General features: G+C 39.6%; 1 pseudogene; it reads right to left on the reverse strand.

The window, feature by feature from the left end:
• Positions 1-1,472: 1,472 nt before the first annotated feature.
• LOC130025938 (uncharacterized) lies at positions 1,473-1,573 on the reverse strand (annotated as a pseudogene).
• Between the last annotated feature and the right edge of the window lie 10,979 nt (positions 1,574-12,552).

Below are 12,552 nucleotides of genomic sequence, written 5' to 3' on the forward strand. Positions count from 1 at the left end.
CATAGTGTGTGATCGTTTGTTGAGTTTCTGGATTCTCTTTGCTGGTATTTTCTTGAGAATCTGTGTATCTGTATTCATCAAGGAAATAGGTCTGTAATTTTCATTTTTTGTGGTGTCTCTGTCTGTTTTGAGTATTAGGGTGATCTTTGCCTCATAGAAACTATTTGGGAGCATTTCTGTTTCTTCAATTTCCTGGAAAATCTTGAAAAATGTTGGCAGCAGTTCCTCTTTAAAGGATTGAAATATTTCACTATTGAATCCATCTGGGCCAGGGATTCTGTTTGGGTGTATATTTTGACCATCATTTCAATTTCCATGGTAGTGATAGGTTCAAGTATTCCAAATCTTCTTGGTTCAGCTTTGGGAGGTAATTGGAATCCATTAATTTATCAATTTATTCAAGATTCTCTCATTTCCTGCTGCAAAGTTTCTCAAAATAATCTCTGATGATCCTATGGATTTCTGTACTTTCTATTAGGATACCCCCCTTTGCATTTCTGATTCGATTTATTAGACTTCTTTCTGTTTCTTTGAGAGACTTCTAGAGGTTTATTGATCTTGTATATTTTCTCAAAGAACCAGCTTTTGCTTTTATTGGTCTTCTGGATTGTATTTTGGGTTTCTAGCTCATTGCTTTCTACTACAAATTTTATTATTTCCTTACTCCAGCCTAGTTTGCACTCCTTTTGTTGGTCATTTTCCAAAATCTTGAGCTCTAATTTATTTATGTAGGCCCTTTCTTTCTTCCTGATGAATTCTGGCAGAGGTATAATCTTTCCTCTTAACACTGCTTTTGCTGTGTCCCACAAGTTCTGGTAGCTCGCGTCCTCATTCTCATTTGTTTCTGGAACCTTTTTATTTCCTCTTTGATTTCTTCTCTAAGCCAAAGGTTGTTCATTACTTCCCTTAAAGAAAATATTTCCTTGCTGAGATTTAGTCTGTTTGATCTATTGAGAAGTGACAAAGTAGTGTTGAAATTTCCACCTAGTACTGTTTTGCTATCAATGTTTTTTTTTTAAGTCTATTAGAAGTTGTTTTTAAGTCTTTTGCTGGTCTGTCATTGAGCATCTACATTGAGGAGGGTGAGTTTTTTCTGATGTACAGATCCCATGATCATGAAGAAATGACATTCACTGTCTCTTATAACCTTTAGCCTGAAGTCCATGTGGTCTGATACTAGTATGGCTACTCCAGCTTTGTGGAGGTGTTCTTTTCTTGAAGACTTGTTTTCCAGCCTTTTACTTTTAGCCCATGGTTGCTTTGATTGCTCAGATGTGTTTCTTGCAGGCATCAGAATGTTGCGTTCAGTTTTCTAATTCATCTTCCTATTCTGTGCCTCTGAATTGGCACATTTAGTCCATTGACATTGAGAGAGATTGTTGTTATGGGGATTTGTGCTATCTTTATGTAGAATTTTTGTACTTGTGGGGATTGCCTTAGCTTAAAGTAGCCGTGTTAGTTCTTCTTGCAACAAAAATATGGAACTCTTTACAAGTTTGCATGTCATCTCTGTGCAAGGACCATGATAATCTCTGTATCATTTCAATTTTAGTATATCTGTAACCAAACCTAGTAGGAGTTATTTTTTCTCTTCTGATTACTTTGAGTGTTGTCCTTACTTACCCTATGGCAGACAGTGGTACATAATCAAGGAAAGTATTTCAAATCAGCTTGATAGATTTAGAATTTTAATGTCCCAGAAAGAAAAATATGTTTTTTACCATATTATCTTTTACCATAATCAAGGCATCAGTTTTACAAAATAATTCTTTTGGAAGATGTTATATGAGTCCTGTTTAATGCACTTCCCTGAAACCTTCATTAAGACCATTAAACTAGAGCCTTCTGCTGTTCTCACCTCAGTCCCGTGTACATCTCCAGGAAACGGTGGATGGTGTTGTCTGCACTTTGACCACCTTGAAAGTAAGTAGGATTTTTCTCCTGAAGGAAAAGGTGAGGAGCATATTGATGATTTCATTCCACATTATTATAAGTTCAACTTGAACGGAAGTTGAGACTCATGAGGCTCCTGTAAAGGACAGAAAAAAGGGTCTCAGTGAAGTTTAATGGCCAACACACATTAACATCACAGATGACTCAAAGCAGCCTGTGTGCATCTTTGTGTATAGTGAGTTTCATATCTAATGATAGTGATTCTCAGTCATGACACACAGGCAAAACAGACCTATAATTAAAAATCTAGTTTTCTGAGCAGAGTGGGGTTTCTTAGGTGATTGAACAAGTGTGTAGTAATTTATTACTAAGCACATACGTAGTTTGAATGATGTGTACTTTTTGATCTAAAATTAATTCCAAATATGTCTAAAATGACAGTCTCCTGACCCCGCACCTGACTTTCTTCACCAGGGTCCCTTGGAGGGGGTGTGTTGAGTTTCCCTCACCGCGCCGAGCAGAGCCCCGACACCTGAAGACCTCTGCAACCAGCCATAGGTACGCTTTAGACCACTCTCCCCAAGCTTGAAGGAGCCTCATGCATGAACGAATCTGACAGAGGAACCCAGGTGTGCGCAACCGGGGGATGAGATCTCCAAGGCTGCTCAGATCAAGACTGGGCCCCCTCCAACCAGATCCCCCATCTCCTAGTAGCTAAGTGTTACAACCAAGAACTGCCCCTGGAGCCATATAATCCCATCAATGTCCAAGATACAGAGACTGGATTTTGTTGATAAGACAACAATTATTGTCCAGTTCTCACTCTGAGAGAACCTGGTAGGCATCTGCGAGTATCTTGCCCTTGTGTTTACCAGTCATTTACACTTCTTTCAATACATTTTATATATGATCATGGTTTATGCTTATTTTTACTATTGAAGTATAATAGCTAAATACTGATTTATTTCACAGCACTAATTTATTAAAAACATTCATCCTTGGCCTATCATATTAATTGCCAGTATTTGTTGGTTTTGCTTGTTTTTTGATTACTTAAATTGGTTTTGGTCCTTTTCTTTCAGGTTGAAAAATTTTAACACAAATGAGTATATGTTTTTCTTTATCTTCTACAGTTTTAAACTGAGAACAACTGTTTGTTTTGTACAAATAAAATACCTATGCATTTACTTTCTTCTCATTTTATTTACATTTTAACACATCTCGATTCATCTACAATTTATCCTAGTAAGTGTTGTCATATTGAAAGAAACCACCAATTTTTTCAATCATAGCACTGTAGCACTGTCCTCCCGCGGTTCATCCATTTGCTCGAGCGGGAACCAGTAACATCTACAACAAATTGTGAGATTTGTTGTCACTGGCTTTGACCTATCAAATACGTCATGGGTAGCTTGCCAGGCTCTTGCTATGTGGACGAGATATTCTGGGTAGCTTGCCGGGCAGAGGAATCGGAATCAGGGTTGGCCTCCTGCAAGGCAAATGCCCAACCCACTGTGCTGTAAACGTTATCTAAAATATACTAGTAATAACAAATGTTGTTTCATTAACAGTGCAATATAAGCAATTATTTAGTAATTTTCTTGATTTGTTAATGAAATAGCTAAGCTCTTCAGTATCATGGGAGTATTTTTCTAACACAAGAGTCTGACGAAGGTGAAACTGTTATAACCGTCTTGTAGAATTCCATCTCCCTAGCCTGATTCATTCTACCCCACTCTCTATCCAATCCGGTCTTCTTCTTGGGATTCTGACCTCCTGATTGGCTAGCCTCTACCTTTCACCTGCCTACTTTATGACATCATTCTCCCACCAAACCAACCACCAACTGGTAGAATCTTGGGGGTCCCATGTAGTAGTTTGTAAACAAATTTGAATCAGCATGGCAAGTGACGAGTGACCAATGACCAATCACCAGTGAGCAGTCGTTTGTACTGAACACTTGTGGTCTTAAGCCGCTGCAGTGTTCAGACATACTCTCGTACCGTTTCCTCTTCTCGTCTACCTTTCATCGGTATTTCCTCTTCTCTGATCATGTCAGGTAAAGAATAATACTTTTCAAAGCTTTTCATTAGATTTGTCATCCCTAAACTTAGCATTCAAGGAAAAACAGCACGTAGTAATGAAAGAATGTATTCAAGTAGAATTTTATAAGCCTCATTTTAGCTTGACTTTGACATTTGCTGTGTGATTTTAGACATTGGCTTACTTTCTCTCACATACAAAGTGTTTTTCCTCATTGATTACATTATATTTTAGACATACTTAGGAGCTCAAATACACACACATACATAAATACATATATATATATGAGTGTTGATTCTCTGTGTTTCATTTTCCTTTTAATAGTGAACTTTACATGATATCCATTGAAAACAAGTAAATAAGAGACAGTATTTTTACAAAAACAAAATATAGATGTTGTGGAAAACTGTTAATATATACTAGTATGTGTTCGCTGTAATGGTCTTTCGACTTGTATTCATACTTCAGTATTTTAAATATAGTGATATTACAAAGTAATAATCATTGATCTTTGAGATTTGATTTTAGCCAGGTAAAAAGAAAATATGGGGCATGAGTAAGGTGTGGAGTGCTGAGGGTAGGGAGGCAAGCCCTCAAAGGTAAGAAAGTTTGGGATCACTTTCATCAAACATTGACCAATCGAAACCTAGACGTTATGAGGGAGAAATAAATAGGAAAGAAAGAACGAAAGAAAGAAAGAAAGAAAGAAAGAAAGAAAGAAAGAAGGAAAGAAAGAAAAGGGACGTCGATTATCAAGGAAGGGGAAAACGTTTGTTCAGAATGTTGAAGAGAACCAAAGATTTAAAATAAAAAAAAAGGTACCAGTAGGAAAAGCAGATTATCAGAAAGCCATCCTTGCTGGCATTTTTCCTTATTATCTCTTAGAACATAGTACTTGGTTCTTGACAATTTGAGTATAAACACGCTTCAGTAATGATGCTTCCCATAAATAGCTAATAGTGCTTATCTAGGGCGGTGGAAGACACATAATCTTCAATGTTTTTATTACGTTACGGTTTTAAGTACATGTACGCGCTGGCTGTTAAAATTAAAAATTGGTATATTCTAACTTGAATAAGGAGATTTGATTCATTTGTGTGGTAAGTAGGTTCCAGGTTAAAGCGGCTTCTCATCTTTACAAATATTATTTCATGTGATTTTTTCTTCCTAACATGAAAGTATTTTGATAATAGACAACTTCTGTTTTAAATCCTAAGAGGAAAAAGAAAAATCAAGTCTCACAGGTCTAATTACACATTTTTGTCATATTTGTGAATTAAGATTTTTCCTACATTAAAGATATTTTATTGGATTTTGGTGCTCATTTATTAAACATTGAGAAGAACATTTTCCTGGTTGATAAATATAATTCTAACCTAGGGGTTGAAAGTAAATTTGCAAATTTTTGATCACTTTTTAAATGGTCTTTTCTGTGTCTTGTGTGATCAAGAGAAATCCTATGCTATGTTTAACACGTGTTGTTTGCTGGTTAATATTCAAAGGTACTGATGAGAATAATTTTTTGTACTTTCGAAATTTCTTTCTGTAATTTACTCATTTAAAACATTTCTTGTCTATGAAATACAATCACGCTTACTCCTATTTTCTTTTTGTTATATAGCTACTGGTAAATCCTTTCTCTTTAATGGACTGGTAAAGTGTGCACTCAAAAATCACCTTCAATTCCATTTTTTGGCTAGCAGTTTTTTGTAAAATAGAATACTGTCTACATATTGTATATGTGGAAAAATTTATTAATAACCTTATTGTACTGTTTTATTTGGTTTTGTTTGGGATCACATCCACTGTTATTCAAGGCCTACTTTTTGGTCTGCTCTCCATAACTTACTGTACTATGCTGCTTGCTAAAGAGTCCAGATTTCATTAATATCTATATTCTTTTTCAGTTATGTGATACAGATTTTTCATGATGTTTTCTTTACCCTTCCTCCTATGTAAATAACATGAAATAGAAAAATTATATTCATGTACGCATTATTTTTCTTAGAATTATTAATAACTACATTTTAGACAAACAATTTAAGACACAGAGTTTAAATAAAGTTTTCCTTCCAAAAACATTTCTTTGAAAAAACTCAAGTTGTCATTTTTGAAGTGGATCAAAAATGAGGGTAAACTTCAATACATCCACAAGAGTAAGTCGTATGTGAACCGCAAGTAACAGGTACTCATCGCACAAGTCAAATGGAAACCTGATGATTACAATGGTAATAGTTGTAAAGACCCCAAATGCCTAAATTAATGTAAGGTATCTTTCTTCTGGTTTCTGGACTTGTGGTGATCATGCAGGGTCCTGGTCAAAAGTCCACATGCTTTAGGATGTGTAACCTGGAAATTCAAAAGGCACTGAGAGAGATAGTACTGGAGGGCATAAGGCACTTGTCTTGTACACAGCCAATCCAGTTGAATCTCTGTCAGGGCATACACTCTCCCGAATGTTCTAAGGGGTCACTCCAGAGTGTAGAGCCAGGAAGAACCCAAGATCACTGTCAGTTATTGGTCCAAACTCTACACCACCCCACGACCCGTCCAATAAATATTATTGGAATATAGGAAGTCTCTTTGCCATCTCTGGGCCTCAGGTTTCTTCTTGTCCCGAGAATGTTTCCCATTCTCTTAGACTTCCTAGTTTGAAAAAGCTTCCATTCTAGGAAATAGCATAGGAGTCAATAGGAGAGCAAACTAAGGAGAAACTATCTGTAAGCAAGAAATCCAGTTACAGACACTATCACCTGGTTCTTCTACAGTTCTGTGTTCACTTTGGGAGCACGATACCAAATACACAAAGTGCCAAAGGGTTCCAGGCTTTGAATCACCCCAAGTTGTTGGAATTTTGGAAACTCAGTTGACTGTTGGTACTAGAAGTATCTCGATGGCTTACATTTTAAGTTCATATTGTTCCTCTCAGTGTTGAAGGAGATTATTAGTCTCACAGATTTTTTTTATCACCCTCTTGTTCCTTACAGAAAATTTTCAAAATCCATCTGTATTGGGAACTGCACATACTCTGCAGCTTTCCCTTCCCGGGGTGAATGATGCAGCTTCCCTAACAGGAAGTGTCTGCAACTACTCCAGAATATCTGCTCCAGCTGGTAGTTCTGCTTGGCTCCTGCCCTCAGCCTCTGGCACCTCTTTCCAACCACTGATGGGTAGTGCCTATCTTTACCAACATTTCAGCACAACAATGCTCTCTGGAGTGTTTCACCAGAGTCATATATCCACCTCAGCTGCTTCCTACCCGAGTGTTTTGGAATGGGATATTGCAGGAAGTGCTGAAGAGATGTCTTCCATGGGAGACTTTTTTGTGACTATTCTTGACCAAGACACCACTGTCTCTTCCATATCTATGGCAGCTCGCTATGAGAAAATCCTAGATACCAACAACACGGCGTCTGTGTACCCATTACTTTCTGCCAGTCTTGTTGAGAGAACACCACTTCTGGTTCCACATCAGAGTCAAAGCCTGTCACTTCCCTACCAGGAAGGAAGCCAGGTATATTACTATCATACAGGCACTCTGGGAACTCTCCTTTCCTTTCTGCAGTTCTATGACTCCATTTCATACACAGGGCTTAATGGCTCTGCCCCCAAGCTTACAGCAACTCATCGCGAGAGATGGTTATGGTTCTCAAGGAGGTCCAGCCCGCAAATAAGCAAATACCAGACTCCTACTCTGGAATCGACTTCTCTCTGTCTGCTCAACCTATCACAGAATCGAGTTATCAAGGTGAGGAAAACGGAGAGAAGAGAAAGAAAATTCAAAAATTGGGGTCAAATAAGAGGAAAACTGTCCGTAGAGAGGTGGTATTCATATACACTGAGATTTTTAAATTAAAAAAAAAACTCAGTTCATGTTTACTCCCCTCACTCATTTTACACCATGTTATTTTCACACTCATATTAAAGCTCCTAATGGAGATTGGAAGTTATGATAGTATAATGGACATCTAAATTTCTTATAATGAAATGTCAGGAGCAGAGAAAAGAATGCCACATTTATTCCCTTGTTATTTCATTTTTTTAGTTTTTATTAGTTAAACGTCTTGAGGGACAGTTGTAGACTTACAAATTATTGTGATTCGATTTCATTTATACAATGATGGAGTACCTATCCCTCCACCAGTGCCCATTCTCCAGCACCACGGTTCCCAGTATTCCTCCCACGACCCATAACCCCCCCCCCCATCCCACTCAGCCTCTGTGGCAGGAAATGCTACATTTTTCACTGTTCTATGTCAGCAGGCCTCAAGAATTACCACACTAAAAGTAAAATACATTTCTTAAACTAGTGTTTTGTTATTTTCTTAAGAAGTTTCAGAACTCTAATTGTACCTCAGCACAAATATCATGCTGAATTAGTGCTTCATTCATACTCTTAGTCTATGATATTAACGCCCTTTTATTTTTCCATGAAAGTGAATAAATTGACAGTAAAATACATTACAAAGATAAGCTCTATATGGCACTTATTAGTTTGTAAAAGTAAAGTAAAGGCCCTCCCGTTGATCATCAATTTGCTCGAGCGGGCCCAGTAACGTCTCCATTGGAGACTTTGTTTTTACTGTGTCTGGCATATCAAATACTCTCGGCAGCTTGCTGGGCTCTCCGAGAGGGCCAGAGGAATCGAACTCGGGTCGGCCATGTCGGCTGCGTGCAAGGCAAATGCCCTACCCACTGTGCTATCGCTCCAGCGGTATTAGTTTGAAAATCTATAATTACTTAAAAAAAAAAAACTTTTGTTTGTAGGACGTTGAATCTGTGTCATAGACCGAAGTGCTCAGGGATTACTCCTGGATCTGTGCTGGGGATCACTGCTGAAGATGCTTAGGAGATCATAGGTGATGCGAAAGATCAAACTGAGGTCAGGTGTGCGCAGGGCCATTGCCTTAACAAATGTACTATCACTCTTCCCAAGTCTCTTATTTTTCAAGTTAGTTTACACAGAAATTCTTACAAATACAAAGAAAACTAAAAAACAAGAGCACTACCTGACAAACAGTAAGAACTACAACATTTACCTCCAATCTTCGAGCACAGGACTTGTCCATTATCCGTAGAATACCCAGTAACAATCCACTGCCTATTGCTGGTAGGTGCACAGTTGTTGCACTACTAGTTTTGTGGACTGAATATCTCATTTCGCAGACACTGATTTCTTCCTTGGTTCCTTTTTAGTGATGAATTTCCTGGGGATGGAGACTTCCCTGATATCACAACCTTCAGGTAAGACATTTGGTCTGACACAAATTTCCGAATTGCCCCCATGTTTCAGTAGCAGGATTCAAAGACCTGTGAGTAATCCACCACCAGAGTTTCGGGAAGTTCCCATAATATCTCCAGCCAAAGTAACCTGGCGCTGACCCCAACTCCAACTCAGGAACAAAAAGTTAAGAATTTTGATCAGATGAAAACTGGGCTTTCAAAACCTCTCGAGACCTACCAGATCCCCGTAGACCTAGAACAATGCAAAGACCTGCAGGTAATGAACAACACTGACACCATCACTCTGAAGCAGGTGCAAGAAAATGCAAGTGGCACCAAGGGGGCCTCCGATGCAGAAAGGAAGAACAAAAAGGAGGCTTCTGAAACTCTTGAGGGAGAAGCCAAGGCCAAAATCCAGCCAAAAGTCCAAGAATGCTTGCTAGGGGGCGGGGGGATTGTTCGTAATGCTGCAGTCAGTGATAGGTGTCCTGTGACCATGGCCAAAACTAACAGCAAACCTCACAAAGCTGCCTCCAGGAGGATCAGCAAGAAAAAGAGGCATGGGCAGCAGAAGAGAAAAAACACCAGAGAAAAGTCTAAGAAAGCTAATGAGTGTAAGCAGCCAGGGAACAAGTTCAAGGCAGAAGAAAAGTCCACCATTGGCAAGATGAAATGCAAGAAAAGTCAACCTGAGTTTTTCCAAGAGACCATTAAAAAGCCCCGCCGCTACCTAGGCGTACACATGCTGGATTCGGTCCAAGTGTTTCATGCTTTGGGGAAGAAGAGTGATCCAAAACCTGGAATCTCTTCCTCCCAGGTCCTGAGTACCTCAAAAGAAGCCTAAAGATGTCAAGCCATCCTCAGCTGTCAAGCCATGGCTAGGTGCTACAGGGGATGGAAAAGGCCTGAGAAAACTCAGGTCAAAGCACAGAAACCAAGTAGCCCTGCTGAAAAACGCTCATCTCCATCCAAGTCTGAGCTGCCACCTCGTGGGAGGTCAAATTGGTACCTTTGCCGTTTCTTACCATGGAGAGTCCCCAAGCTAGACCTGTTCCTCAGAGACGACAATCTGTGGACTCACATCGTCCTGCTGCAGCTTACCCTGCCAAGCCCGACTCTACCAATGCAGCTCAGCCAACTACTGCCAATTCTTCCCAGTCAAACACTCCATTTTTGTCGTTTCTCCCAAACTTGCTCAGTCCATTTCAACCAACCCATTTCGACCAGGTTTGCAGAACCATACTAGCTGGCCTATTCGTCACCCCACAGCTTCTAGACCTCCTCAATATAACAGCAGCTGGCATTTCCCTCAAGCTGGAACCTCCTCCTGTCTTTATGGACAAGAGGCAGTTGCCAACCAAACGTCAGAATCAGTTTCTCCTCCAAGACTTCCGTTTCCAACTGATTCCATGGAGAAAGTCCAATGTTCCCGAGCCAGTCATGTCAAAGCCCATCACCAAAGAGCAGAGACCAGAGCGTGAGGCTATGAAAAGGAATGCTCAGAAGGAGCGTGAGAACGCTGCCAAACACACATCTTTGGGTGAAAGTGCAGAAATTTATTGAGAGGGAAAAAGAGATGGACATCTCTTTCTACTATGGCTACGTAATGGGAGTAGCTGGAACGGTAGGTTCCACTTGAGGTACCAGATGGTTTTCCTAGGCAAACACTGACATGCCATACACATTTTATTTATTCTAATATATTTTTTTCAAATTAAAGAGATGAATCATAGTTAATTGGTTGTTAATAAAAGTTATGAATTTTGAGATGCTGTCAACTGTGGTTGTTTTTGGTAGTGGCTGGGGGTTGAAGGATGGGATGGGAAAGAATGGGAAGTTAGAGACAGGAAAAAGGGTGAATAGACAAGACTCTACAAAATACAAACTTGGTCCAGGGTTATAAAGCCCATCAAATGAGAAGTTGCATGGGTATGATGAAGAGTGGGGTAGGGTCAGAGGAAGATTATAGTCTACAGGGCATTTGCTCTGCAAACAAGAAGGACTCAGTTCATTTCTTGCAGTCTTTTATGGTCCCCAGAGACCCACCAGATGTGAAACTTGAGCACAGAGCCAGAGATAAGAACATAGCACAATCAAGTATGCCCCATACCTGGTGTCCTCCACAAAAAAATTGGGAGAAATGGCACGATCTGCAGTGTTTGGTTAAAAGAATAATTTTGGAATAGGCTGAGGAAGGCAGATGAGTCTAAGATGACCAGAAGAAAAGTAAAAATTTTTCCATGGAGGCTGTGTTTACGCCTCATGGCCACTTTTGGAAAATAACCAAATTTGAGACACATCACTAAAAGGTTTTGGTGGTCTATCCATAAATGATGGCTGGGGGATTCGAACTCATACACTGGGGAATAAACCTACCAGATGAGTGATCAATGCCCTCAGAGTCATTCAAGGATGACTCTTAACAGGGACAAAACCAAGAGAAAAATTGAAGCATGAAGCCTGAAAATCAGCTCCTGGGAGATGCAAAGATAAGTACCAATGTCCTCGGGGCCTCTGTTAAGCACCCCTAGCTGCAACATTTCACTTATTCCCAGCAATATTCAGAGTTGCTGTTACGTTGACACTTCACTAGCGTGTTTTCACAATGCGGTCCATTGCCTCTGTTAGTCTTTGGATTTGTAAACTCCCCAAGGTAGCCAAGCCAGATATCAGGAAATTTCTGGTGGGGGGAGCTCAAATTATATTAGCTTGAGGGGCTGGTCCTTGGTCTTCCATGGTCCCTGGTTCCTGTAACCTGCTCTAAACATCACTTTTAACTGCAGCTCACACAAGAACCAATGTTATAAATGGCTTTGGTGCTGCGTTGCAGGAGGTACTGGACTAAGACATGCGCACTAGGTCACCACTTCCAAAGCAGTAGGTACCGGTTCTCCTTCAGCCAGGAAGGTCTTGATGGAAAGAGATGGCCCTAGGAGACTCAATGGGGTGATGGATGAATGGAAAGGAAACCGGGACGGGTAGAGAACTGGACAGCTGGTGATCATCATGGGATAGTTGGTGGATGTTTTTCAAATACGTTAAAATATTATTTGTAAATAAGATTCAAAACAAAAATACGAAAATAAGATAGGTTCCAAAGAACAGGTTACATATAAGACCGAGAGAGCTGAAAGGGCTGGCATTCCTTCTGGAGCTTTCAATCATACCATTTACTAAATATGTTACTTTCACATCACTTAGCCTTGGAGAGGAATAGTGAGAAACAGAATGCCACCAGAAAAGCAAACTGGATTACCACCTTCAAAAAAAGCCAGGTGGAAGGTGTTCACATGGATCCCAATTGCAAATATATGTTAACAGGAACATATTTTTAACTAACTCTGTTTGGTACCAGTAAATACTTTGTTGAAAATGGGGGGAAATGAACGCAGT

The sequence above is a fragment of the Sorex fumeus genome, unplaced genomic scaffold, assembly GCF_029834395.1.
Source record: "Sorex fumeus unplaced genomic scaffold, SorFum_2.1 ptg000032l, whole genome shotgun sequence".
In the NCBI taxonomy this organism is placed as follows: Eukaryota; Metazoa; Chordata; class Mammalia; order Eulipotyphla; family Soricidae; genus Sorex; species Sorex fumeus.